Source organism: Sciurus carolinensis (genome assembly GCF_902686445.1).
Source record: "Sciurus carolinensis chromosome 14 unlocalized genomic scaffold, mSciCar1.2 SUPER_4_x, whole genome shotgun sequence".
Lineage (NCBI taxonomy): Eukaryota > Metazoa > Chordata > Mammalia > Rodentia > Sciuridae > Sciurus > Sciurus carolinensis.
In genome coordinates this window covers 1,876,615-1,902,314 of record NW_025920103.1, presented here as the reverse complement: position 1 = coordinate 1,902,314, position 25,700 = coordinate 1,876,615, and the positions used below count along the sequence as shown (strand labels likewise).

Sequence of the window (25,700 nt, the reverse complement as noted above, 5' to 3'; positions counted from 1 at the left end):
TCTTCATTAATTATGATAATAGAAGTACCTGATTGATCCGTAAGCAGAAAAATATATCAGGGATCCAAGGATGCCATGAACAGGGGCAGAGGAGGATTATGTGGAATTGTGAAGATGCTCAATTGGTGACTATGAATGGAGATATTGGGGATAATTCACACATGAATCCATAGCCATTATATTGAAAATCAACTGACACTTTCCTGGAAAGTATTTTTTTCTTATTTTTCTTTTTGACTTTATTTGAAAACTTCTAAAGCAGAGAGCTCTGCATAATGCACAATCCAGTTCAGGTGCTCTATCTTGCCCAACCTCTCAGGAATTGGTGAGGCAGAGGAAATTTTGCCTCCTGTTCTAAGCCCTTTTCCCTCAGTAAAAGTGCTCCAGCAATTTAGCCAGACACTGTTTGGTGACATAAACAGGGAAAGGCATATGGTGATGGCTCATATGTTCAGGGGTCAAAGAATCGAAACAAGGTGGCAAAAAGAAACATTCCTCTTCCAATTTCTTTCTGATCCTCATTATGTTTTCAGTTATTACTCTCAAGATTTATTACAGAATGATAAATGGCTAAAGTCATATCCTTGATCCTTCATTCATTTCATTTCAATCAATTCCACTAAGAGAAACATAACAACTGGTTACCAGTTGTCCTGTGACATGAGAGCCATACATAGGAGAACTCCACTCATCAAAGGGAAAGGAGCAGGCATTGGTCAGCTAGGTTGTGAAAGTCGTGGTGTTTCAAAACTCCAGTAGGACAGTGCACTTGATTGCACTCTCCAGAGTGTTAGTAAAACCTTGGTCAACAAGATCTTTCATGAGTTGCTCCAGTGACATTGCAACTGCACTCCAGATTCCACCTGAGGTCATAGAGGATACAAATGAGAAAATGGAAGCGTCACGGTTCCCATGGCAATCAGAAACCTTTCAGCTCCTGGCCACTACATCCCACATTCAAGGCATGAGGCAGCTCTGCTGTGAGGAAAAGGGGATAGATGAAGAGAGCGGTGCCAGGGTCTTGAGTTTTTGAAGAAATGATTCTTTCCTTGTTGCACGGGCGAGGAGGAAACAGGATGTAAGTGGGATAAAGCCCCATGAGCGATAAATACCCACATAATTAGGCAGGACAAGGGATCATATTGAAGTCTGACAGCTCGCACTTCCTCCCAGGTCCACTAGGTGGAGCTGTGCTTCTTTGACCGCACCATTCTTGCTGATAGGCAGCTCATCTGGCTCCTGATGCTGGGTATTAGCCCCAACAAATTCAGTGAAACAAGCTGGGACTGAGGGGTGCTTGAGAGCATGGTGGTCAACCATCTTACCACCGGCACCAGTGGATTTGCCCTCCGACCCCACTCCTCCAGGACTGGGACTACCCATGTTTTCTTCAGAGTCAGCAAAATAGCCTAGGGTCCTAGCAGCCACAAGGAGAGATGGGTGGTGAGTACTCAGCACAGAAGAGCCTGCAGTGCAGCGCCATGGGTTAGGTAATCATTGATTTGCAACACATCTCATTCCATCTGTCAGGTTTCTACACCTATCCAACAAAGTCTGGAAAGTGGACAGATGGAACATGGGATGTCCATGTTCCATGTGAAGGTGAGTGGCTACTCTGGTGGCTCACGAGAGAGGAGGGAGTCATTCCCTCAGCAAGTTGGAAGGAGGACAGGATGAATTGGACATGCAAAGAGAGTTGTTCTTTGCTCACAAAAACTGCAAGGCCTCTCCTCCTTGGCTGCTAACTTACAAGTAGGCTGCACCCTGAAACTTACCTGCTGGGATTTTTCTAGGGTCACATCAAATCAAAGATGCAGAAATGACTTGCCAATCTGTATTCACAAAATGGTTCATCTTCTTGACCAGACAAATACAACTCTGTTGCAAGGGCCTGTGGGATATTGCCAGGAGTCCTCTATCCAGCCCCAGGATGGAACAGAACACAAGCTGGGGGAAGAACTAACAGCCTGGTGATGGCATGATGGGCACAGTCTCACAGGGCATAAAACCAGGTTTGAACATAGACAGTGCTGAAAGTGGAATGGTTCAAAGCTTTCAAGCTGAATATTCAAAAGAGGTGAGTAAGTATATTTGGGGGGCCAGAAAAGCTGAAGAGTGTTGATGCTGGAAGACAACTTCAGACTAGTTACCCTATAAATCCCGACATCGATCATGGTCACACCACAAACTCCACGATATATATTCAGCCTCATCATACACAACAAATACAGGAAGCAGTTATTGCCCAATCATTCTCTATGCAAACATGAATACCGACCCACATTCCCCTTCTTAGAACAACAATGCCCTTGCAAATTCCTGTTGCACAATGCACACCTGAAGAAGGTGCTGAAGAATTATCCTCATAAGCATACTCATGAAAGACCCGTGATCTCTGCCTTAAGGAGAGTAGAGTTACTTCATGGAAAAAGTACTTTTAAAAAATGCATGTGACTGGGCAGCACTGCTCTCTTGGAGAACAGTAGCCTGCTGAAAGGTGTTTGTGGAATTGGGTTGAATGTGAAATTGGTGCTGTTTAGAGTATTGAATCTTTTTGTGATGAGAGGAGAAAGGAAAAGAAAAAGAGAGATGATGAAGGGTTGGGAAACTCAGAGTTGGTTTCATTTGTTTCTTATTTCCACAATCCCACAGTGCTGGGGACTCGAACCTAGGCCTCAAGCATACCAGGCAGGCACTCTATGAGATGGGCTATATGGCCTGCACTGGTTTGGCTTCTCTGAGTTACACTTCATCACCTACAGTCTTAATGTGTGAAATTGTATGCAGAGAAGCAATCATGACCAAGCCAAACAATGTCTAAGGAATTTTTAATTCTCCTGTTCACAAGAATCCAGCAAGGAACTTTTTTGCATGTCAATACACAAACCTAGCCCTGTGTCCTGATGGAAAGACTTTTCCTCTGTTCATTAAGGATGAAAATGGAAGTAGCTGATTGATCCATGAGCAGAAAAATATATCAGGGATCCAAGGACGCCAGGAACAGGGGCAGAGGCAGGACTATGTGGGATTGAGAAGATGCTCAATTGGTGACTATGAATAGAGATATTGGGGATAATTCACACATGAATCCCTAGCAATTACATTCAAAATCAACTGACACTTTCCTAGAAAGTATTTTATTCCTATTTTTCCTTTTGACATTTCTTTGAAAAATTCTAAAAGTAGAGAGCTGTACATAATGCACAATCCAGTTCAGGTGCTCTGTCTTGCCCACCTTCTCAGGAATTGGTGAGGCAGAGGAAATTGGGCCTCCAGTTCTAAACCTGTTTCCCTCAGTAAAAGTGCATCAACAATTTAGCCAGATGCTGTTGGGAGATATAAACAGGCAAATGCAAGTGGTGATGGCTCATATCATCTGGGGTCAAGGAATCAAAACATGGTGGCAAAAAGAAACATTCCTCTTCCAATTTCTTTATTCTCCTCGTTATGTTTTCAGTTATTACTCTCAAGATTTATTACAGAGAGATAAGTGGCTAGAGTCATATCCTTGATCCTTCATTCATTTCATTGCAATCAATTCCACTCAGAGAAACATAACAAATGGTTAACTGTTCTCCTGTGACATGAGAGGCATACATGGGAGAACTCCTCTAATCAAAGGGAAAGGAGCAGGCATTGGTCAGCTACATTGTGAAGGTCGTGGCATTTCGAAACTCCGCTAGGAAAAGGCACTTGATTGCACTCTCCAGAGTGTTTGTAAAGCCTTGGGCAACATAGACTTTCTCGAGTGGCTCCAGTGACATTGCGTCTTAACTCCAGATTCCACCTAAGGTCATAGAGGAGCGGATTGAGAAAAAGGAAGCATTCACGGTTCCCATGGTAACCAGAGACCTTTCAGCTCCTGGCCACTTCATCCCACATGCAAGATGGGGCTGCTCAGCTGTGAGGGTAAGAGGATAGATGAAGGGAGCGTGTGCCAGGGTCTTGAGTTTTTGAAGAAATGATTGTATCCTTGCTGTCCAGGCGATGAGGAAACAGGCTGTAAGCGGGATAAATCCCCATGAGGAATAAATCCCCACATAACCAGGCAGAACTATGGATCCAATTGAAGTCTGACAGCTCGCACTTCCAGCCAGGTCCACTAGGTGACACTGTCCTACCTTGGACGCACCATTCTTGCTGTCAGGCAGCTCATCTGGCTCCTGATGCAGGCTATTAGCGCCCACAAATTTCAGTGGAACAAGCTGGGACCGAGCGGTGCTTGAGAGCACTTGGGTCAACAATCTTAGCACAGGCACCAGTGAATATGCCCTCCAACCCCACTCCTCTACCACTGGGACAACCAGGTTCCTTCAGAGTCAGGAAACTAGCCTAGGGTCCTAGCAGCCACACGGAGATATGGGTGTGAGTGCTCAGCTCAGAAGAGCCTGCAGTGCAGCGCCATAGGTTAGGTGATCATTGATTTGGGACACATCACATAACATCTGTCAGGTTTCTCCACCTATCCAATGAAGTCTGGAAAGGAGACAGATTGAACATGGGATGTCCATGTTCCATGTGAAGGTGAGTGGCTCCTCTGGTGACTCATGAGAGAAGAGGGAGTCATTTCCTCAGCAAGTTGGAGGACAGGATGAACCAGACATGCAAAGAGAGTTGTTCTTTGTTCACACCAACTGTCAGGCCTCTTTTCCTTGGCTGCTGCCTTACAAATAGGCTTCACCCTGAAACTTAACTGCTGGAATTTTTCCAGGGTCACATCAAAACAAACAAGATGCAGAAATGACCAACCAATCTGTATTCACAAAATGGTTCATCTTCTTGACCAGACAAATACCTCTCTGTCACAAGGACCTGTGAGATATTGCCAGGAATACTCTAACCAGGTCCAGGATGGATTGGATTGCAAGATGGGGAATGAATTAACAGCCTGGTGATGGCATGATGTGCACAGTTTCACAGGACATAACACCAGGTTTCTACATAGACCGTGCTAAATGTGGAATGGTTCAAAGCTTCCAAGCTGAATATTCAAAAGAGGAGAGTAAAGATATTTGGGGAGCCAGAAACTGAAGGGTGTTGATGCTGGAAAACAACCTCGGAGAAGAGACCCTATAAAACTCACCATTGATCATGGTCACCCCACAAACTCCATGAAATATATTCAGCCTCATCTTACACTACAAATACAGGAAGCAGTTATTTCCTGCTCATTCTCTATGCAAACATGAATACCAACCCATATTTTTCTTTATAGAACAACAATGCACTTGCAAATTCCGGGTGCACAATGCACACCTGAAGAAGCTGCTGAAGAATTATCCTCATAAGCATACTAATGAGAGACCCATGATCTCTGTCCTAAGGAGCTTAGAGTGACATCATGGAAAAAGTACTTTGAAGAAATGCAGGTGACTGGGCAGCACTGCTCTCTTGGAGAACAGTAGCCTGCTGAAAGGTGTTGGTGAAATTGGGTTGCATGTAAAATTGGTGCTGTTTTAGAGTTTGATTCCTTTTGTGATCGGAGAAGAGAAAAGAAAAAGAGAGATGATGGAATTTTGGAGACTAGACTCAGAATTGGTTTTGTTTGTTTCTTATTTCCGCAATCCCACGGTGCTGGGGAACCGAACCTGGGCCTCAAGTATGTGAGATAGGCACTCTACGAGATGGTCTATATGGCCGGCGCTGGCACGACTTCTCTGAGTTCCAACACTTGATCACCTACAGTCTTAATTTGTGAAATTGTATGTAGAGAAGCAATCAGGACCATGTCAAACGATGTGTAAGGAATTCTTAATTCTCCTGGTCACAAAAATCCAGCAAGGAACTGGTGTGCATGTCAATACACAAGCCTAGCCCTGTGGCCTGAGGGAATTATATTTCCCCTCTTAATTAAGGGCAAAAATGGAAGTAGCTGATTGATCCATGAGCAGAAAAATATATCAGGGATCCAAGGTCGCCAGGAGCAGGGGCAGAGGCAGAACTATATGTGGGATTGAGAAGATGCTCAATAGGTGACTACCAATGGAGATATTGGAGATAATTCACACATGAATCCCTAGACATTACATTCAAAATCAAATGACATTTTCCTATAAAATATTTTTTCTTGTGTTTCCTTTTGACTTTTCTTTGAAAAATTCTAAAAAGCAGAGAGCTGTGCATGATGCACAAGCCAGTTCAGGTGCTGAATCTTGCCCAGCATCTCAGGAATTGTTGAGGCAGAGGAAGTTGTGCCTCCTCTTCTAAGCCTGTTTCCCTCAGGAAAAGTGCTTCAGCCAGACCCTGTTGGGGGATATAAACAGGCAAAGGCATGTGGTGATGGCTTATATGGTCTGGGGTCAAAGAATCGAAACATGGCAGTACAAAGAAACATTCCTCTTTAAATTTCTATCTTCTCCTCATTATGTTTTCACTTATTACTCTCAAGATTTATTACAGAGAGATAAGTGGCTAAAATCATATCCTTGATCCTTCATTCATTTCTTTGCAATCAATTCCCTCAGTGAAATGTATCAATTTGTTAACTGGTCTCCTGTGACACGAGAACCATCCATGGGAGAACTCCTCTAATCAAAGGGAAAGGAACAGGCATTGGTCAGCTATGTGGTGAATGTTGTTGTGTATCAAAACTCTGGTAGGAGGAGGCACTTGATTGCAATCTCCTGACTATATAGCCTTTGGCAACATAAACTTTCTCGAGTGGCTCCAGTGACATTGCACCTGCACTCCAGATTCCACCTGAGGTCATAGAGGAGCGGACTGAGAACATAGAAGTGTGACGGTTCCCAGGCTACCAGAAACCTTTCAGCTCCTGACCACTTCATCCCACATCCAAGACATGTGGTGGCTCAGCTGTGAGGGTAAGAGTATAGATGAAAGGAACGGGTGCCAGGGTCTTGCCTTTTTGAAGAAATAATTCTATCCTTGTTGCCCAGGTGATGAGGAAACAGGCTGTAATTGGGATAAAGAACCGTGAGCAATAAATCCCCACAGAACCAGGCAGGACAAGTTATCCCATTTAAGTCTGAGAGCTCGCACTTCCAGCCAGGGCCACTAGGTGGCGATGTGCTCCGTTGGACGTACCATTCTTGCTGACAGGCAGCTCATCTGACTCCTGATGGAGGCTATTAGCTCCCACAATTTCAGTGGAACAAGCTGGTACCAAGGGTTGCTTGAGAGCACTGGGGTCAACCATCTTAGCCCCGGCATCAGTGCATTTGCCCTCCGACCCCACTCCTCCAGGACTGAGACAACCTGGGTTTTCTTCAGAGTCAGGAAACTAGCCTAGGTGCCTAGCCACCACACGGCGAGATAGGTGGTGAGTGCTCAGCTCAGAAGAACATGCAGTGCAGCGCCAAGGGTTAGGTAATTATTGATTTGGGACACATCACATTCCATCTGTTGTGTTTCTCCACCTATCCACCTAAGCCTGGAAAGTAGACAGATGGAACATGGGATGTCCACATTCCATGTGAAGCTGAGAGGCACTTCTGGTGGCTCATGAGAGAGGAGGGTGTCATTCCCTCAGCACTTGAAAGGAGGACAGTATGAACCTGACATGCAAGGAGAGTTGTTCTTTGCTCACACCAACTGCCAGGCCACTCTTCATTGGCTGCTGCCTTAAAACTAGGCTGTACCCTGAAACTTTTCTGCCTGGATATTTCCAGGGTCACATCAAATCAAACAAGATGCAGAAGTGAATTGCCAATCTATGTTCACAAAAGGGTTTGTCTTCATGACCTCTGTCACAAGAACCTGTAGGATATTGCCAGTAGTCCTCTAACAAGACCCAGGATGGAGCAGACCACAAGCTGGGGGATGAATTAACAGCCTGGTAATTGCATGATGAGCACAGATTCACAGGGCATAACACCAATTTTGAACATAGACTGTGCTAAATGTGGAATGGTGAAAAACTTCAAACTGAATATTCAAAAGTGGAGAGTAAGGATATTTTGGGGGCCAGAAAAGCTGAAGGTGTTGAAGCTGGAAAATAACTTCGGAGAAGAGACCCTATAAAACTCGTCATTGATCATGGTCACCCCACAAACTCCATGATATATATCAGCCTCAACATACACAACCAATACAGGAAGCAGTTATTGCCCACTTATTCTCTATGCAAACATGAATACTGACCCACATTCCCCTTTTTAGAACAACAATGCCTTTGCAAATTTCTGGTTTACAATGTGCACCTGAAGAAGGTGCTGAAGAATCTCTGTCCTAAGAAGAATAGAGTGAATTCATGGTAAAAGTACTTTGAAGAAATGCATGTGACTGGGCAGCACTGCTCTCTTGGAGAACAGTAGTCTGCTGAAAGGTGTTGGTGGAATTGGGTTGCATGTAAAATTGGTGCTGTTTTAGAGTGTTGATTTCTTTTGTGATGAAAGGAGTAATAAAAGAAAAAGAGAGATGAAAGAAGGTTGGGAGGCTCAGGATTGGTTTCTCTTGTTTGTTATTTCCACAATCCCACAGTGCTGGGGACTTAAACCCGGGAGTCAAGCATTCGAGGCAGGCACTCTGAGATGGGCTATATGACCTGTGCTGGAATGGCTTCTCTGAGTTCCAACACTTGATCACCTACAGTCTTAATTTGTGAAATAGTATGCAGAGAAGCAATCGTGACCAAGCCAAACAATGTCTAAGGAATTCCTAATTCTCCTGTTCTCAAAAATCCAGCGTGGAACTTGTTTCCATGTCAATACCTAAGCCTAGCCCTGTGGCCTGAGGGAAAGCGTTTCCCCCTCTTAATTAAGGACAAAAATGGAAGTAGCTGATTTATCCATGAGCAGAAAAATATATCAGGGATCCAAGGTCGCCAGGAGCAGGGGCAGAGGCAGGACTATGTGGGATTGAGAAGATGCTTAATAGGTGACTACCAATGGAGATATTGGAGATAATTCACACATGAATCCCTAGACATTACATTCAAAATCAAATGACATTTTCCTATAAATATTTTTTCTTGTGTTTCCTTTTGACTTTTCTTTGAAAAATTCTAAAAAGCAGAGAGCTGTGCATGATGCACAAGCCAGTTCAGGTGCTGAATCTTGCCCAGCATCTCAGGAATTGTTGAGGCAGAGGAAGTTGTGCCTCCTCTTCTAAGCCTGTTTCCCTCAGGAAAAGTGCTTCAGCAATTTAGCCAGACCCTGTTGGGAGATATAAACAGGCAAAGGCATGTGGTGATGGCTTATATGGTCTGGGGTCAAAGAATCGAAACATGGCAGTACAAAGAAACATTCCTCTTTAAATTTCTATCTTCTCCTCATTATGTTTTCACTTATTACTCTCAAGATTTATTACAGAGAGATAAGTGGCTAAAGTCATTTCCTTGATTCTTCATTCATTTCATTGCAATCAGTTCCCCTCAGAGAAATGTAACAATTGGTTAACAATTCTCCTGAGACTTGAGAGCCATCCATGGGAGAACTCCTCTAATCAAAGGGAAAGGAGCAGGCATTGGTCAGCTACATTGTGAATGTCACTGCTTTTCAAAACTCTGGTAGGAGAAGGCACTTGATTGCACTCCCCACAGTGTTTATAAAGCCTTGGCAACAAACTTTCACGAGTGGCTCCAGTGACATTGCACCTGCACTCCAGATTCCACCTGAGGTCATAGAGGAGTGGATTGAGAATATGGAAGCGTCACTGTTCCCATGGCAACCAGAGACCTTTCAGCTCCTGGCCACTTCATCCCACATTCAAGACATGCAGTGGCTCAGCTGTGAGGGTAAGAGGATAGAAGAAGGAAGCGGGTGCCAGGGTTTTGCCTTTTTAAAGAAATAATTCTATCCTTGCTGCTCGGGTGGTGAGGAAACAGGCTGTAATTGGGATAAATCCCCGTGAGCGATAAATCCCCACTTAACCAGGCAGGACAAGGGATCCCATTGAAGTCTGACAGATCGCACTTCCACCCAGGTCCAATAGGTGGAGCTGTGCTCCATTGGCCACACCATTCTTGCCGACAGGCAGCTCATCTGGCTCCTGATGCAGGCTATTAGTCCCCACAAATTCCAGTGGAACAAGCTGAGACTGAGGGGTGCTTGAGAGCACTTGGTTCAAACATCTTAGCACCGGCACCAGTGGATTTGCCCTTCAACCCTACTCCTCCACCACTGGGACAACCCGGGATTTCATCAGAGTCAGGAAACTAGCCTAGGGTCCTAGCAGCCACATGGAGAGATGGGTGGTGAGTGCTTAGCTCAGAAGAGCCTGCAGTGCCGTGCCATGTGTTAGGAGATCATTGATTTAGGACACATTCCACCTGTTGGGTTTATCCACCTATCCAAGGAAGTCTGGAAAGGAGACAGATTGAACATGGGATGTCCATGTTCCATGTGAAGGTGAGTGACTCCTCTGGGGGCTCATGAGAGAGGAGGGAGTCATTCCCTCAGTGTGTTGGAAGGAGGACAGGATGAACCAGACATGCAAAGAGAGTTGTTCTTTCCTCATACAAACTGCCATGCCTCTCCTTCTTGGCTGCTGATTTACAACTAGGCTGCACCCTGAAACTTACCTGCTGGGATCTTTCCATGGTCTTATCAAATCAAACAAGATGCAGAAATGACTTGCCAAACTATATTCACAAAATGGTTACTAGAAAGAAATAGATCTTATTTGTTGTTTCAGTACTAAAAGACAAAAATTTTAAAGGAAATTTACCATATCCTTCCCTTTCCCACTGAGTTCTAACAAATTAAGGGGAAATTAATCTAAATTTAGCCTGTGATCCCTTGTCGTTTAGTTTTTGTTTTTCTTTTGATGAAGCTCTTTTTATCTCTCTGATTACCAACCTGATTACTGATATGCAGATGATTTTGCATTGTTTTTCAGCTGATTACCTGGCTCAGGCATTTGATTATTTCTCTCTGTTTGGATTTGATGACAGATGAAGGAAAAACATTGTTTTTGGAGTATCAAGCAGTTCCTGTAATATTAGGTCTTTTGAGAATATCCAGTAAAGGACTCCTATCCAATGTCATTGATAGTTTGCTTGAGATGACAGTAAAATCTAGTAAGTCTTCAAATTTTATAAATGCAAAAAAATCAAAGTGAAATGTTTTTCTATCATCCTCTAGTCTGTAACTTCACATATCAGAGTGAAGTTACTTTACATATCAGACACTATTTTATTTTATAATTTAATTTGTGTTATAATTTATATAAATTTAATTATAATTTAAAATTTAAATTCTTGAATATAATCTCAACAGTTGTATAATTGAATCAGCAATATCATGAAGAGTTAAAAACCATAGGCTGGCATTGTGCCTCAGTGCTAGAGTGTTTGCCTAACGTGTGAGGAGGCACTAGGTTTGGTTCTCAGCACCATATAAAAATAAAAGTATTGTGTCCCTAAAACTGAAAAAAAAATTAAAAATAAATAAATGTTTGTCAACAAATAAAAATATCTTTTAAAAAAACAAAAAAAGTCTAGTCCTTTGTCCAGATATTTATTAATAGCACAATTTCCAGTAGTCCTTTGTTTATGGGTACCCTGTAAATGTTACATATTTGAGTCTCTTTGTCTATTCTCTTTTGTTCTGTTGTCCTAACAGATCCAATCATATAATCCTTGTTTGCTCAGGGGGAGTGAGATCATCAAATATATCTTTAGCTAAAGTGAGAATAAGGACAGAGATATGTACCTGTTCTTGCCTGTTCGTCTTTACTGTTTTATTGGAAGAAATGAGAGCAGAGCAGCAATACTTTGGTGGTATATGTGGCTAATCTGTTTAACTTGCATTTGTGATATTTTTATGGTCTGTGGGGTTTTTCTTTGTGGATTTTATATTTAACATATATTACATAGAAATTCTGAATATAAATGATTTAATTAGGTATTGCTCTTTGAATCTCATGTAACCTCTCAATGTGTGACAAGTAGCCATTTTGCTTAAATAATTCTTTTTCATTTGTAGTGTTCTATTTCCTTTACAACACTTCTAAAAATAAAATTTTTATACCTTCCAGAGGTGGAATCTCAAATTAGAAACTCATTGCCCCTCCTGGTAGCAAGTGACCTGTGAATTTGATGCTGCTGTGGGTAGCTCCCTAGTGGTTGGGTACAAAGCATGGGTATTCTTCTTAGTAGGTGCATTTGGTGTGCGGCTTTACATTTTCAATTCATTTCTGTATATAGTTCTGCTTTTCTTGGAAGTAGGACTGGTAGGAAAACTGAAGCCTAGGACAGTTGGGTAACTTCTTCAGGGTACCCACAATATCCAATGTAAAACTGAGTCTTTGAGTCTATATATGAGGCTTATTCTACCACAGCAGTGTAATTGGATTTCTGAGTTGTTTTTTTTTTCCTTCTGCTCCAAAATATCATTTGTTTTGTGATATATTTTATCAATATATATAGCCATTGTAACTGTTCAGATATTAGATTTATAGTTCAGGATCTGACCACCTGGATGAATAATCTTGGAGTTTAGTATCTCAGATTACTAATGTAATAAGTAGAACAAAATTTTAAAGATTACTAAGATTACTTGTTTAAGTGACTAGACTTAAAACTGTTTTGCAGAAATTTTTTTTTGTTTTAATGAGGTATGAAAATTCTAACAGACTCAAATGTTTATTTCTTGGAAACAAATCTTTTTGAATATATCCAGTAGAATAACTCTTTATTTTTATAATTAAAGGAAAATTAAATATAATTTTATAAAATAGCTGACATACTTAGGCGAGATGACCTTGTGGCATCACAATTTTCCATTTGGAGAAATTGTATTAGATTAGTCAACAGGTGTTCAGTTTTTTGTGTTTGTTTACCTTTGATCAGGTTACTCTCAAAATCAATTCTTACTCAAGTTGAGTAAACCAATTTCTACTACTTATTTCTATTAAAACACTAAATTAAGTTTACTAACAAAGTTTTAGTAGATCAGAAATGGCAAGTCTTTGATATCTGACTGAAGCATATTTATTTGCTTTGTATAATCCCCATTTTAAATGGAAATCTAGTACCTGGTATTTATCACTTAAAGTAATAGGTCAAAATGGAATAGGTATTTATTGAGCTTTCTTATTATTATTATTTTGATTCATTGTACACAAAGGGGGTACAACTTTCATTTCTCTGGTTGTACGCAAAGTAGAGTCACACTGTTTGTGTAAACAGACAAGTACATAGGATAAAGATGTCTCATTTTATTATCTTTCCTTCCCCCTGTCCCCACCTCATTCCTTATTTTCCTCTACAAAATCCATCCTTCCTCCATTCTTCTATCTCCCCCCACCTCCCATCATGTTTCATCATCCATTTATCAGAGAAATCCTTTGGTCTTTGGGTGTTTGGGATTGGCTTATTTCACCTAGCATGATATTCTCCAACTCCATCCATTTACCTGCAAATGCCACAATTTTATTCTTCTTTATGGTTGAATAATATTCCATCGTGTATATATGAAACAGATTATTTATCCATGCACCTGTTGAAGGGCATCTAGGTTGGTTCCACAATCTAGCTAGTGTGAATTGAGCTACTATAAACATTGATGTGTCTGTATCACTGTAGTATGTTGATTTTAAGTCCTTTGGGTATAGGCCAAGGAGTGGGATAGCTGGGTCAAATGGTGTTTCTAGTCCAAGTTTTCTAGGAATCTTCATACTGTTTTTCAGAGTGGCTACACCAATTTGCAACCCCACCAGCAATGTATGAGTGTACCTTTTCCCTCACATTCTTGTCAACACCTATTGTTGCTTGATAATGAGTTTTAAATGAGATGAAATCTTAGGGTGGTTTTGATTTACATTGAGACGTGGAACACTTTTTGTGTATTTGTTGATTGCTTGTAGATCTTCTGTGAAGTATCAACTCATTTCCTTATACCATTTATTGATTGGGTTATTTGTATTCTTGGTGTAAAGTTTTTTGAGTTCTTTAAAAATTCTGGAGGTTAGTGCTCTATCTGAAGTGCATGTGGCAAAGATTTTCTCCCACTCTGTAAACTCTCTCTTCACATTGTTGATTGTTCCTTTTGCTGAGAAAAAGCTTTTGTTTGAATCTATTCCATTTTTTGACTCCTGCTTTTATTTCTTGTGCTTTGGGAGTCTTATTAAGGACGTCTGATCCTAAAACAACATGGTAAAGTTTTGAACCTACTTTTTCTTCTATTTGGTGCAGGGTCTCTGATCTAATTCCTAGGACCTTGATCCATTTTCAGTTGAGTTTTGTGCAGGGTGAGAGGTAGGGATTTAGTTGCAGTTTGCTGCATATGAATTTCCAGTTGGACTATTGTTTTTTTAAATTTTGTTTTGTTTGTCTAGGTTTGAGATTGGAAACTCTTCACTTTGCATAATTTTCACATGCTATTTTATTTAAGATCATAGAGAAAGAAAAGTTGTGGGAAAAGAAATCTCAGTGGAATTTATTTGTGGGTGGCTGATGTGGTCTAACTAGTGAGCACTGGGTATCAACTGTGAGTGTCATGTTGGTGGTGCTCCACTCCTGCCCCCACCAGGAAGAGGTATCAGTGAACTGGAGCTGCAGTATGTCAGTACAGAAACTGAAGGTTTTGGGAAATGTGGAGTAATTTGATAATAATTTCTCTCTTATGTCATAATAATTAAACATATAAGCTTGTATTTTCTATTCCATTTTTTAATTTTCTAGTAGTTTTTGAATGACATGTTGTGTAAATGTGATATCTGTGTTGAACTGGAAATGTAAAAAGACTGATCATTCACCACACTACAAGAAGTAGGCTTTTTTTTAATTGATGGACATTTATTTTATTTATTTATCTGGTGCTGAGAATTGGACCCAGTGCCTCACGCATCCTAGGCAAGTGTTCTGCCCAGCTCAGCAGAAGGCTTTGAGTTAATCTTATTAGTGGTCCTTCAGAGTGACTTTTCTTCTCTTGTATCCCTCTCCCAGATGCATCAATTCAGTTATGAGAAATGTTATCAACTGTATAATTTTTGATTTTCAAAAGGTGCTAAAAATCATTTTTTGGAATACAAATTAAAATTTTCACCTTGATTTATCCAGCTATTTATATATTACGAGCACTTTTTTTTAAGGTTGAAGGCTTATGATTTTGTCTACTTTTAGTACGGGTCTATAACATGTAATAACTTTCTGGTGTTGCTTTTGGAAAATTAATTTGTGGTTCCTATTTATTGTCAGTATTTGAAAACTATTATTTACTTTTCTAGGTTTAGCTGTATATGAATTTGAGTCATTTTGTTACAAAGAATACTTTCCTTTTCTTCTCAGTCTTAGTTCAAACAAAGGAGTTTAAGTTGTATTTATTTTATTCTCTTCTGTGACCTAGAAATTGTTTTGTCTAGGTAACCATGCTACTCTTAAATGGCAACCACATATTTGAGTATATTTTGCAGGCTTTTTTAAAAAGTGAAGTTTATTTTTACTATAAAAGTAGAAGCTTGGAAAACTGCAAGTATGCAAAAAATAGTCTTGGTGGGGATTAGGGAGATGCTGGTCAAAAGATACCAAATTTTAGTTAGGAATAAATTCAGTTCTGTCTTATAATGTGATGAATATAGTAATTACATGTACTGTGTACTTGAAAATTGCTAAGATAGTAAATTTTATCTGCTCTCACCACACTGCTCAAAAATGTATGTGACTTATATGCTAGTGAGCTTGATTTATGCAGTCTGGGGATATAACTCAATGGTAAGAGTATATGTCTAGTTTGTGTGAGGTCCACACCATCTCCAGAGAGGGTCCTTGATTTAGCCGTCCCATATTGTATATATATTCTAAAACATCATGTTGTACAACATAAATAATACAATTTTATTTGCTAATTTTTTTAAATTCCAGAAAAAAAAACACTCAAAAATATGCACATTTACTTCCTGTGAAGTTCAACTTTCTATTATTTTGCTATGAATGGTTTTTGTGATGTTGGTTACCTTTCTCTTTCTCTTTTCTTTTTCTTTCTTTTCTTTTCATTTCTTTCTTTTCTTTCACATGATTGGATCCTATGGTCTCTTACCAGAGATTTAGGCCATAGGGGTCCTAAGTTCAAGGGGTTCCAAAAAATTAGATCTGGTCACTCACTGCAGAAGTCAAATGGGAAAAAGTAATGGAAAAAGACAATTTAATCAGTAGAGCTAAATCAGAAAGACCAGGGGGATCAAAGACCAGCCTGCCTTTGAGGATATTGATGTGAGCTTTAAGTTCAAATAGAAGAAGAATTGGAGCAGGAAGCAGGAAGTATGCATAATTAGACAGTGTTGGTCATATTGGTGTGGTTGGTCATTATTTCAGAATTGGTTCTATGAAGCTTAAGAAGTAATCAGCCTCATCATTGGCTGATTTGCCTGTTTCTGGAACATTAAGGACAATGACTGGAGACTCTTCGGTACCATTCTGAGGGACTGGGACAGGATGGCACAGAAATTGGCAGTTAACAGGCCATTAACATTACCTTACTTCTCTTATTGATCTCCCCAGTCTTGGAAAAGATGGGATAGAGTAGGTAAGCTGAGGGTTAATCAAACTTGTATTATCAGTTTTTAAACACTCCTTAAGTGAATAGCATGCCTATTTGCAAAGTTGATCCAAAGTTTAAGGTAATAAAAGAGACAATGGAGGCAGAAATGCCGAGATGTTTTATCCTGCTTTTAGTTACCCATTAGGCAAAAACAGCTTGTTAAGTTCTTGTTTCCTACATGCAGTTGTGTATTTGGACATTCAGGCAACATGTATTTGTTTAAAGTATCAAAATGCAAGAAAATCTTTGGAGATGTTGCAAAGAATTTTTTTTAATTTTTCTGTTTAAATTCTGTTTGGGAATATAGATAAGAAAAAGTAATACATTTAAAGATGCCAAAGAATCATCAAATATTTTGAACTCTGATGCTCGCATTAAATGTGTTTTGTAGATCAAGAACTTATTTCTAAAACATATCCTTATTTCTTAGTTGGTGTAACTAGCATTTTTCATTGACAGTTAATGTTCCTTGATTTGGGTAACAAAATCTTCCCTTCTTGCCATTTTTAGAATATTCTGTGATCTTTTTATTAAGGAAATTAAAACAAGAATAATCTAATAAAATTATACATATGATATTTCCAACAAAGCGCCAATCTAATGCACACTCACCTGTTTGTAGTCATTACAGTTTCTAGTCCATGTAAATACATCATGTTTTCTCAGTATAAAGTTTTTATGTGGGGAAATTCCCTCATAAGAAAACAGAGTAAGATTTATTTTTAATAAATAAAGAATATTTACTCTGTTTTTTAAAGTTTTAAAGAAGCTAAGAGGGCAGCATATTTGGAAACTATACTTTTTAGCTTCCCTGTGGCTCAGAATTGAAGTAGCTGCAGAACAGCTGCACAATCATGCAAGTGTCTGAGGGAGTTCACTGCTAGACACAGAGACTGGAAGAGACCCAGAAAGTCTGGTCTTTGTCATAGAGGGCTATAAAGGATACATCAGTACTCTGCCTGATGGCAGTGACAGTAGCAAAACCTGGCAGGCAGACATTGTGAGAAAAGAAAAAGAGAAACATAGTGGTCATATTTGGCAAAAAAAAAAAAAAAAAAAGGAAGTACAGTTACAGAGCAGAAAGGCAGTCTGAACTTAGCTCACAAGTGATTCACATTTCTCAACTTGTGAGCAGAGTCCTGTGGCAGAGAGCCATCTTGTGGAGGTCACAACTGAATTCACTGCTGTGAAAACCCTAGAGTGCCTACCATGTGGCCCAGGGTGACTGTGGTGGAATGCTATTGAAATAGGCACAGAGAAGTTTATACACAATGAGATACAGGAGGAAGTTCAGCCTTCTTTCCTTTTGAGTCTGGTAGTGAGGACAACCAGTTGAAGAGTTTGGGAGATTGAATGGGAACAAGTGATTGTGAGAACTGGACCTTGGAAGGCCATACTTGTGTGAGTGCACTGTGCAGGGTTCTGATGTAGCCCCACCCCCACCACCTGAGATGTTTGGTCACTGCATTCTACAAGTAGAAATCTTGGTAAGTTCCCAAGATCCAGACACACAGCAGTGACAGACATCTGCCAGGCCCTAGTGGTATGTCTATCTGATCTGTACAGAGTAGACTTCAGCCAAGGAAATATCCCATGCAGAGCTTGGTGTCTGATGGTTAAACTTTCCATTTAGATCTCCAAAAATTAGCAGCACTCTGGGAGTGCCTCAACCTAATCTGTCAAGAGTAAACTCAAAGAGGATGGTACTTTTCTCATTCCACGCTACCAAGTACTGATGAGAAGGAAATCTGAGAACCATTTAAGTCAGTTTTAGTCCCTGACTACTCCAACTGATGGCTTGGAAACTGACCCAAAAGGAGAAGGGGGTTAATAATCCCCATTTGGTGAGTAGCCCAAGAAGACATGGTTAGAAGTGTAGATTGGCATAGATAGTGAGTCTGCTTTTATCCACATTTGATGGCCTTTATACTAACAACCTGAGCATATTCTAATTCCCACATGTGCCTGCCTTTCCCCTGACCCAGGCCCCCATGCTCACTGATGTCATTTTCTGCTCACTGATCAGTTACAACCCTTTTCCTCCTGCAATAGACAGGGATAAACCTTTCCCCTCATGATACTGTCCTAGATTGTGGGTCATGATGTGCACAAAATGTTCTTTGCATGATTGCTGGGAAAAGGAAAATGAAGAATGCATTAGAAATTTGTTGGCTTTGTCTGAGACTGGTTTTTCTGCATAGAATTTCAGATACTCAGACCCATATAGGATCTAGAGGGTACCTAAAAGGGGTTCTTCTGGTGCTGAAGAAATAGGTAATTTTTTAGAGCATTCACCTAGCAAGGGCTAGGGTTTGAATCCCCCATGACTCAGAGAAAAAGAAATAAAAATAAAAAAACTCTTTTGAATATGCTAACCCTCCCTGGTCTCAACTTTTTCTCCTTATTCATCAATAGAATCAGCACAGTTGAGCAAGTACCAGATGGACACACAAGCCTCTTACAATCAGACTTTCAGCATGGAGCTGTGCTGAAAGTTAGTAGTGCTTCAATAGTCACCTGCATTTCTTAAGAGGAGGTGTTCCTTGAGATAAGTCAACTCTCAGGAATTGAGAGGTGAGATCATTGTCACGAGTATGCTCTTGGGGTTATATCATTAGCAAGTTCTTGATGAAGACGATGCTCACCAGGTTGCAATGGCAGGAATCAACTACTCAGTTGCTAAGATCCAGTACATCTGTGCTATAGTGTTTTTGTTTTGGTCATACACAAAACCTTTATACAAGTGTTTGCTTTGGCAGCAGATATACTAAAATTGGAATGCTACAGAGATTAACATGACCCTGTGCAAGAATGACACACAAATTCATGAAGCATTCCATATTTTTAATCAGGTAATAAAAGGATGAAAATGATTGTTTTTTATCTTCACTTTCCTAAAGCATTAAAACAAAGATATTTCTCAAAAGCAAATCCACCACTAAAAATCTATACAATTCTTGGATTTTATAAATAAAAGCCACAGATATTACTTTAACCACTGAACCAAATTACTAATTATCCCAAATTATTAAGATCCATTATTTTTCTGTGTGTGTGTGCATGTTGCATGTGCTGGGGGCCACACCTCAGTCCTTGCACCTGCTAAGCAAGCACTCTAACACTGAGCTATACCCTCAGCCCCAAAACCATTTTTAAATAAGTAATTCAAAAGCTACTAAAATACACCATTTCTGCCAGGTATTTGGAGAATTAAAGGAAAAACATAGCAGTTATCCATTTTGTCTTTATAAGCATTCATATGAGAAAGATTGAATTACCTGGTTTTCTCTAATGGTAGCAATGTGAGAAAATTCCATTTAAAAAATTAACAATGACTTTGGCATAGAAGAAAATGAAAAGAAAACTACCTCTCTGAAATTTAAATCCTTCCTAATTACAAAGATAATAACAATACTCACTTGGTTCTTAAAAGACACCTAGATAGAATGAACAAATATTGCTTCCTGTATCTTTTTTAAACCTTAAAATTTTGTACTCTGCAACTAACTTGCTAAGGAGTACACGTGGAGGGACTACAATTTCTTCTGTTTTCCAAAGCTTATATATATTGGCCTTAAACTAACTAAATTTTCTCCTAACCCATCTTCTGAATCTCCTCATGACATGCACAGAAATAGGCAGCAAGTTTTATCATAAGAGAACAAGGACAGCAGTATGTATCTAACAGGACTTTTTGACCTCAGGTCTTCTGTAAATTATTTGATGAATACTTAGCCTTCAGAAAAAAAATAACAGAACTACTTTGAACTTGAGCTACTATTTATCCATTTATTAGGTTGTTATAGGAAGAGCCTGAAGCTCACCAAAGATAAAACTAGCACTGGGTGAAAGTTTGTCAATCTAACATGGCCTGTTGGGCAGGAAAGGCCAAGCACTGAGGAGAATTTCTAAGGGCCTGGGTGAGTGATAGCAGTCAATGGCAGAAAAGCCTGACCTCACACATTCCCCACGCTTGTAGAAAAGTACATTAGTTTTGGTTGAAACATGCTGCTTAGAGGAAAACAGAAAATGTAAGAGGACCTCTGTTTTGTAAATATTGGGAACAGAAGAAATATAAGAGAACCTCTGTTTTGTAAATATTTGGGGAAAAGGAACAAGTAGGTAAAGTGCTGATTTTAACCCAATGAGAAAGTCTGATGACCACCATGTGCAATTCTGGCAATGTATCCATTTCCAAGTTGATGTTTTGATGAGGAGAACTGACTTCCCTTGTGTTTTTGCAGGTACAAAGGAGTCAGTATGGAGTTCGAAGGACAGAATGCTTGACTGGGAACTGGGGCAACCTGGTCATTCAGACCCAGGGTGGCCCAGAAAAGCATGAAATAACTACCTGTGTGTTGGTGAATACCAAGAGCTGGCAAGAATTTGTTTCTTAGGATTAGACACACACAGGCCTGGCAAAGGTACCCAATGTCTTTGCCAGCCTGAAAGTACTTCCTCTTCCACATCTCTTTGGAATAGTTTGACCAAAAATTCACTGGTCCCATTCAAAGGAAACTAAAGGAAGTGATGAAGTTGGATATTTTAGAAACAACCAGTGAGTTAATGAGAACTCAGTTTTTTTCCTAAAAGTTCAAAGCAAAATTCTCATAGGAAACTAAATGACCCAAGCATTATTTTGAGTAGTGATTAATAAATTATATTTGACCTTTGATAATCAGATATTACTCAGAAAATATCACCTATCAAGGTTTCTCTCAAACTGGCATGTGCACCTATCCAGTTTTTAACCCTCAGCACTATTTCAAAAGTTGACCACGGGGTTGTAGCTTAGTGGTAGAGCACTTGCCTAGCATGTCATCAGACACTAGGTTTTGATCCTCAGTACCACATAAAATAAGTGAATAAATAAAATAAAGATATTGTGTCCATCCTAAAATTTAAAAAAAAAATTGCCAGTGACATTTCCTCAGAGTATGAATCCTCTCAACAGACAGTAAGTCTTCCAGCACAGGATTTGCACTAATTCTAGCAGTGTCTTTGATGCAAATCCCTTGGTAATCTTAGGAAATTATGATGTCATGGAAACTACTAGGGGAACAAAAAGAGTACCAGAGGAAACAAAGATGCTTCTTTCCTCCACATGTATCTCCCATAAGTAAGGAAGATGCTGGAGAATATGAACTTCATGCATCCAATTCCCAAGGACAAATTTCCACTTCAGCAGAAATTACAGTGGTTGATGCTTTACATAAAATACCAGTGAAAAAAGGTATGTAATCAATCTCACAGCCACTCAAAAGAATGACTAGTACTTCTGCTTAATAAACAGAACCACGAATCAAAGCATCAAACACAACTATTAATAAAAATTCAGTTAAGTTAGGAATCCCCAAGGGCATTTAGTATGCCATTAATTGTAGATTACATGGTTCCAAAAGAGTATTTGGATGACTGACAAAGGCAAATATTATGACTTAGAGGCTTTCAACTTATCTTTCATGTAGAATCAAAACTCAAACCTGACTGGAATGGCTTCTATTTCCCATAAGTTTTTCTACACACGTGGCATTTTTGAATGATATGTGAACCACAAAAGAAAATTCCTTAGCCTTGCTGGACCTCATCTTAGTGTTTCTGAACTGTCCGCTTCCAGGCCTATAATAAGATCCTCTTTTGTACATAGACCAAAGCAGTAAAACTACCTTCCATATCTAACATTGTATAGCTAAAATTCCTCAGAGAACTTCAACATGTCATTTATACTATTACCCATTTATCCTTTATCCAAATGTTTTGTTTTGCATTTCTAAAGAGATGGTGTCTTGCTATGTTGCCCAGGCTGGGCTTGAACTCCAGGGTCAAAGAGACCCTCCTGTAGTAGCTGCTGAAGTAGCTGGGACTGTGTGTGAGTGCCCATCACCATGCCCTACCCTTTATTCCTGCATTTTAGCATCTTTTTTTATCTGTAACACTGAAGTAATTGCTAATTAGAAAGTCAACAATATCCATATATGTAACTGATTTTTATCTTTTTACCTTTTAACAGGTGAAGGTGCTGAACTATAAACCTAAAAACTACATTACTCAACAATAGCTAAAAGTAGTCCCAGATAATTACAATCCTGTTCTTGCCTAGTAACAAGTTTTTATAATCCAATCCACTAATGTTTGTTATATTCACTTGTTTTAACACAGAAAAATACCAATTAAAGACAACACATTAAGACTCTCTAGAAAACTTTATTGTCTATTTACAGAAGAAAAGCATTCATATCATTAAACAAAACAAATTGTTTTCTATTGCAACAGAATACATTGTCATTCTTTTAAAGCTATGTCATAGAAATAAGACACTTTTTTGTTATTTTTCCTGGTACTGTGGATAAAACCCAGGGGTGCTCCACCATTGAGCTATATCCCCAGTTCAATTCATTTACTTATTTATAAAAAAAGTCTTGCTAAATTATTGAGGCTGACTTGAACTTGCCATTCTCCTGCCTCAGTCTCCCACATTTCTGGGATTATAGTCCTGTACCACTGTGCCCAGCAAGAACACTCATCATTCAAGGTGCAATGCTCATAGATATAAGTTCCTGGAACAACAGCTTGCATGCGTAAGACATTCACACCAAAGAAATCTGAAAAGAAAAATTAAGTAGTAATTAGCAGGATTGTATGCAGTGACCCCACTTTTCTAGCCCCAGAAAAAGGTAAGAATTTGATACTATAGCTGACAAGTGAACAAGCAGCACTGAAGTGTTCACCTATCCTGTCTCCTTGCTTCAGGTACTTCTTTCCCCTAACCAGGCTCTGTGATGTTTTCTACCTTTTTTTTTCCAGACACAATTTGTATTCATCCTCCTCAAAAGGTTTAAGAAAAGCTTGCTCTTTAAAATTCCTGTGCAAGGAAGGTCTTATTATTTCAAAACCATGAATGGCCTTGATAAATTATCAAAATTCCACGGACTTGGAAAAATAAGTCTTTTTCCTTGTATAAAACTAGGCATCTCACAGAGGCTATGTTACCAAAATTGGGAAAAGACCAACCTGTTCCATCATACTCAGTCTTCCTGGATCAATAGCCCAACATGATTATATCTTAAAAAATGATCAAGTCTATACACACCTGGATTTTATTGCGACAACCCCTGCATTCATATGTATGGGTCCTGGTGTTAACAATTACCATTATTACACAAAGATTGCAAACATGAACCTGATATGGATCTGATGCCTGAAACAAACTTTGTCTTAAAACTGGGCTGCTCCATGGGCAATCTGACAATCTTGTTCCATTTCTCCAAAATGCAGGCCGCCATCACTATTGAGGGGAAACATCAGATTATTTTGTACTTTTTTAAAATTATAAACACCACCTTGACTAACAACAAAGGTTAAGGATGATACTAGCAAAGAAAGAGAATCCAACCTTAATTTATATACCCTAGGGTTATATGTGGTATCCCCCAAAAGCCCATGTGTGAAACAATACAAGAAGGTTCAGAGGAGAAACAATTAGGTTGTAAGAATCTTAACCCAATCAGTGAATTAATCCCCTAATAGCAGTTATCTGAGTGGTAACTGAAGTGGTGGGGTGTGGCTGGAGGAGGTGGGAATTGGGAGCATGGATTTGGGGGTTTATATTTGTATCTGACAAGTGGAGTCTCTCTGCTACTTGCTCACCAAATAAGCTGCTTCCCCTTCTGCTACACTCTTCTTCCGTGATGTTCTACCTCACCTTGAGCCAACAAGGAATGGAGATAGCCTTCTAAGGACTAAGATCTTTGAAACTGTTAGTGCTCAAATAGACTTTTCCTCTTCTACAATTGTTCTGGTCAGATTTTTAGTCACAGCAGCAAAAACAGCTAACTAAAACACCTAGCATTCTCTCTGCTGGTAGGAAAGAGAGAAGCCTAACAACCATTTGATGTTCATTAGAAGGCACCCAAATGGAATAAATACATTATATCTCAAGTACAGCATGTAATTTTCCTCATAAAACACATGGTGAATAGGCTCATCATATTATTATTTAACTTTCTAGAATTCAACTCTACATTCAAAAGTGAATTACAAAAGTAAATCTAAACAAAGCAGCTTTTCAATAAACGAGCTTCCCAAGAAGAAACACCTGAAATGATAAATGTAATGTTGGCAAATGCAATAGAAAAACAGGTGAATGATTATAGGTTTCCCCAACACAGAAATGAAATACATTGTGCCAGAGGATGATAACAAATGTATTAACATAAAATACATAAAACAAAACAAATAGATTTACAGTATTACAAAGAAAAAAAAATGTTCCCACTGATGGGCCTCTGGAACAGGAGTCCCCTATGTGTTTCTCAAAAAAAAAAAAAAAAGTCATTATTCAACTTTGAAGAATACTGAATAACAAACTCATTATTTTGAAATCTGCTTAAGACAGTGATCATCAGTAGCTACTATATCATAAAAAGAAAGGTGACCAGACACTATAAATACATGATACCACGTAAGAGGTATAACTGTCCAAACCTCAAGCCTGAGGCCAGGCATGGTGGCACACACCTGTATTTCCAGAAATTTGATACCCTGAGATAGAAGACTGCAAGTTCAAGGCCAGCCTCAGCAATTTAGTGAGACCCTGTCTCAAAATAAAAAGAGCTAGGAGTGTAGCTCAGTGCTACTGCACACTGAATTCAATGTCTGATACATTTAAAAAAACCCTCAAACCCTAAGTATCATTGAACCTTTTGATATAATTAGCTCTTTATAGAACAACATAACCATGAGATGTAAACAGCAAAACCCAGACTATTTTAAACCTTCCAAAATAAATAGTCCTATTTCTTCACCTATCTACAAGAAGAAAAGGATGGAGGTCAGCCTCTAGATTATTTTTAAAAAGGACTTCAGAAACATATCAATTGCAAAACATAACCCTATTTTCATCCTGTTTAAAAACCAACAAATTTCCCAATGACATTCCTCATAGAAATAGAGAAAGCAATCATGAAATTCTTTTGGAAAACTAAGAGACCCAAAGTAGCCAAAGCAACACAGCAAGAAGAGTGAAGCAGGAGGCATCAAAATACCAGATGTTAAACTATACTATGGAGCTATAGTAACAAAAATGTCATGGTACTGGCACCAAAATAGACAGGTAGACCAATGGTACAAAATAGAAGGCACAGAGACAAACCCACATAAATACAGTTATCTCTTACTAGACAAAGGCACCAAAAGTATACATTGAAGAAAAGATAGCCTCTTCAACAAATGGTGCTCATAAAACTGGAAATCCGTATGCAG

At 39.4% G+C, this 25,700-nt stretch overlaps 2 pseudogenes; one reads left to right on the top strand and one right to left on the bottom strand.

The window, feature by feature from the left end:
• LOC124973076 (DNA-directed RNA polymerase II subunit RPB2-like) overlaps positions 1–25,700 on the bottom strand; it is a 92,427-nt pseudogene that overhangs the window by 17,949 nt on the left and 48,778 nt on the right.
• On the top strand, positions 19,187–19,285 carry LOC124973091 (uncharacterized; annotated as a pseudogene).